Genomic DNA, 4,864 nt, shown 5'->3' on the forward strand with positions numbered 1-4,864 from the left:
CTCGGCAACCTCATCCTCGACGACATGGGAGACAACGTCAACGCCGGCGGTGCTGCTCCCGCTGCACCGTATGTGATTCTATCCTTCCTGTTCGAGATCCTGGTAGAATTCATATTTCTAGTATGTGCCCTAGATGTGATCTGTTCATCTGCTATACTAGTTCGCATGATTAATTTAATCGCTGCTATTGTAGTCATGATTTATCTTCTAATTATTCGGATTAAATCTCGTAGTAACTTGCTCATATTTCCAACACCATGCATGGCTTGATTTCTCTGAAAAAGACAAGCATGACTTGATGGGGTGACATGGTTTGCATGTGTAGATTAAACGTAAAAAATCAACTTATGAATACATGCATGACTTCTGATACTACATAATTTTAATCGGACGACTATTGATAAGTTAAGATGGCATGGAAGCACGCATGTGTGACGGGAAATCTAGTGGTGGGAACTAACTATTTTTTGGATTGTGGGTCGGCTTGTCTAGGATCGTGGCTAGGGGATGTAATGAAGGCAAGATACTGATTATAGTCTAGGATTTTATTTATGTATGCTTCAGTGTGTGTCTTGCGGGCTTCTACATCACTGTCATTCTTTACCACCGTATCATTGTAAAATTTGGTTGTCTATTTGTTCATCATTTTTTATCTAATCACTCTTCAAACATGCCTGCTTTGGTCGATTTTTCTTAAATAAAAGCTCAGGGTTGCCCAACTTTGCAGAGTTTAGCCGGGTGAAAATCAGGAGAGGCTCTAACAAAGTGGCCCACGAGATTGTGATGTTTGTTTTAGTTCTTTTTTCTGATGGTGTGTCTACGGATGGTGTTTCGTCCTACATGACGGCTTCTATAAATGATGATTGTATGAATTTTGTCAAATAATATATGTTTCATAAAAGGGATAGTTTAAAATTGTTGTTAAAAAAACTATGTCTTTGTCCGTTCTCTTCCATCCGACATTGATAACATTAGAACATATAGTACCCGGTTAAATGTGAAAACTAACATCCAATAAACAAAAATGTTTCGTCAAGATCAATCTCACCATCATCATATCCATTCTTCTTTGCATTTACAACATCACAATCATTTCGTAATCAACCTCTGTGGCTCCCCCTATCATTCGATCCATGCATATAAGTACTGTCCAGACTACCATATATTTCTTAACTAGGTCTTCAAAATAATACCAACATTGAATATGCGGTGGAAATATAGAATTTTTAATTTCTTTCTGAAACTCGATTGAAAAGTTCATTAACATTTTTTACTATATTCTTTATTCATGGAGGTTTTATCTGGCTTTCTGTGAGTTTGCTGTGGTTTCATGATTTATATTTGAAATTTATAAGAAGCCACAGTCAAATTCCAATTTCCTTTGTGGTCCCTCATTGAGACACGAAATATCACTGAAAAGTTGACCTAAAAAACCTGCAACAAAAGTTTTAAAACTAGGTGATCTCAATCAACCTCACCTAAACCTCCTTGAAGCACCTAGTGTGAAACATTTTGGGCTACATGGTTATTTGCAAGGAGGAAGACATATAAGGTATTATGCATGTACGCTTAGTGATCAAGTCATGTTTTTTTGCGAAGCGTGTGCAACGGATAGGGGACTAACTTAGACCACGTACTCCACATTCAGTGGTCCATGTATTGTTCTTCACCTCTTCCACTAGAGATGTGGTTTCCGCGAGATACTCTCAGTGTTGCACCTTATTCTCGAGGAGGCTTGGCTGTTGTACAGGACATTAGAGATCACAATGCCATTTTTATTTATGGTTGGACTTTCATGCAAGTCAGAATCAACTAAGGGATGGAAGCCATGCGTGAGTTGTGTAGTCAAATGACTACACAACGTTTTGGCAAAAATGGCATATAGTACGTAGATATCGGCGACATGTTGTTGATTGGAAATGATATAGAATTTCTGGATAGCATAAAAGGATACTTGAATAAGAATTTTCAATAGAAGACCTCGGTGAAGCTGCTTACATATTGGGCATCAATCTATAGAGATAGATCAAGACGCTTAATAGGACTTTCACAAAGCACATACCTTGACAAAGTTTTGAAGAAGTTCAAAATGGATCAGTCAAAGAAATGGTTCTTGCCTGTGTTGCAAGGTGTGAAGTTGAGTAAGACTCAAAGCCCACCCACGGCAGAAGATAGAGAGAGAATGAAAGCCATTTCCTATGCCTCAGCCATAAGTTCTATAAAGTATGCAATGCTGTGTACCAAACCTGTTGTGTACCTTACCATGAGTTTGGCAAGGGGGTACAATAGTGATCCAAGAGTAGATCACTAGACAACGGTCAAAATTATCCTTAGAGGACTAAGGAAATATTTCTTGATTATGAAGGTGATAAAGAGTTCATCGTAAAGAGTTACGTTGATGCAATCTTTTACACTGATCCAGATGACTCGGAGTCTCAATCTAGATACCTATTAAAAGTGGGAGCAATTAGTTAGAGTAGCTCCATGCAGAGCATTGTAGACATAGAAATTTGCGAAATACATATGGATCTGAATGTGGCAGGCCCGTTGACTAAACTTCTCTCACAAGCAAGTGTAACATCTGGATAATCTTGCTACAGTAATCCCACACTAATCATGCCACGTCACCACGGTTACTGTTGCTAAACTACCGTTAGATCAAAACACTCTAAATTCAAATTTAAATTTAGCAAACAGTCAAAGTTTTCTAAACATCGGAACAAAAATGTTCGGTTGGTGCGGAATATTACAAAGGTAATTATGGTAAAGAAAGCAAAATTTTATAAAATACTTAAATGACCTAAGTTGAATTAAAACAGTAAAATAAAATAAATAGAAACAAAACAAAGAAAATAAAAACAAAACTAAAAGGAAAGAAAAAGGCTCCCTGGCCAACTGGGCAGATGGCCCAGCTCACAGGCCAGGCCAGGCCCACCTGGCCCAGCCGGCCACCACCGCCGTGCCCTTATCCACTTGCCACCCCACTCCCACTCCACCGACACCCCCACTCCCCCCCTCTCACAAAATATCTCCCTCCCCCTTCTCCCGATTGGATCGGGAGGAGACCGCCGCCCCGAGCCAGGACGCCGCCCGGAGCCCGCGCCGCTACCTCACCGGCCTGCCTCCACTTTCTCGCCGGCCTGCTTCCTCCCCCGCCGCCCGGTCGTCTCCGTCTACCCCCCGAGTCCCACTACCCTGGACCCTGCCCCCCCGGTGAGACCCCGGCCTGGCCCTCCTCCCTGCGCGCCGCGCCACCCTCGCTCGCCTGCTGCCGCGTTCGCCCCGCTCCCGTTGGCTGCTCCTACACTACTCCGCCGCGCGCGCACACCCACGTCGCAGTTCGCCCTGCCTGCGCGCGCGCCCCCTCCGTCGTCGCCCCCCCGCGCTGCAACCCGCGCAGCCGCGTTCCCCCGCTCCTGTGGCTCACTCGCTCCGCCGCTGCGCTCGGCGCCATGCTGCCCCGATGGCCGTGCCCTGGCCACGCGCCACGCCGTCTGGCCGTGCCCGTCGCCCTGACCTCCTGTACCGAGCACGCACGCTCACCGCGCCCGACGGCCGACGTGCGCGCCGTCCCGTACCCCTAGCGCCCGCTGGCGAGCCCCGCTGCTAGCCACACCCGCGCCCACTTCTTGCGCTCCGACCCCGCGCTCACCGCGGTCGGGCCGCCCTAGCCGTGCGCCGCTCACTCGCCGTGCGCCGTGCCCCGCCTCTGCTCCGCACGCACTCGACCGCACGCCCCGCCGCGCCTCGGCTGCTTGCGCCCCGTGTCCCGTTCCTCTCCCCTGGCCTCTGCCACATCGCCGACCGCTCCCACTCGCCGCTGCTCGCTACCTCGCCGCCCCTGGCTGCCTCCTTGTCACCGATGGCCGCGCCCGAGGCCAGTGCCTGGGCTTGCCCCGGTGGGAACTCGTGGCCGCACCCGTGAGCCCGCACGCTGCACGCCCGTTTGGCCCCTAGGGCCAATGACATGGGGCCCCACGCCCCCTGAGAACGAAAAAAGAGAAATTAAAAATAAATAATAAATAAAATTAATTAATTAAATGATTAATTAACTTAATTAATTTTGATTAATTAAACTAAAACAACTAATTAATCCTAGTTAATTAACCTAAACCCTAATTAGACTAAGCAGAGAATGACAGGTGGGTCCCACTGGACCCACACGTCAGGTTGACCAGGTCAACGGTCAAAGTTGACTGCTGACGTCATGCTGACATTAGCAAACACTATTCTGGATAATGTTGCATTAAAATAATTAAATAAATCATAAAAATGATTTAATCCTTTTAAAATTAATATAAAATAAACTGTAGCTCGAATGAAAAAACTTTGTACATGAAAGTTGCTCAGAACGACGAGACGAATCCGGATACGCAACCCATTCGTCCGCCACACATCCCTAGCATAGCAACACACAACTTTCCCCCTCCGGTTCATTTGTCCGAAAATGCGAAACACCGGGAATACTTTCCCGGATGTTTTCCCCTTTCACCGGTACCACCTCGTACCGTGTTAGGGCACACCTAGCATCACGCTTTGTCATGTCATGCATCGTCATGCATTTGTTTGCATTATATTTATTGTTTCTTCCCCCTCTTCTCTTGCTAGACACCGAGACCGACGCCGCTGCTACCCAGTACGACTACGGTGTTGACGACCCCTCTCTCTTGCCAGAACAACCAGGCAAGCCCCCCCCCTTGATCACCAGATATCGCCTAGTCTTCTCTATACTGCTTGCATTAGAGTTGTGTAGCATGTTACTGCTTCCATTAATCCTATTCTGACTCATAGCCTGTCCTTGCTACTACTACTGTTGTTACCTTTACCTGCAATCCTAATGCTTAGTATAGGATGCTAGTTTATC

This window comes from Triticum urartu, chromosome 7A, assembly GCF_056163025.1.
Source record: "Triticum urartu cultivar PI428250 chromosome 7A, HENAU_Tu73, whole genome shotgun sequence".
Taxonomy (NCBI): Eukaryota; Viridiplantae; Streptophyta; class Magnoliopsida; order Poales; family Poaceae; genus Triticum; species Triticum urartu.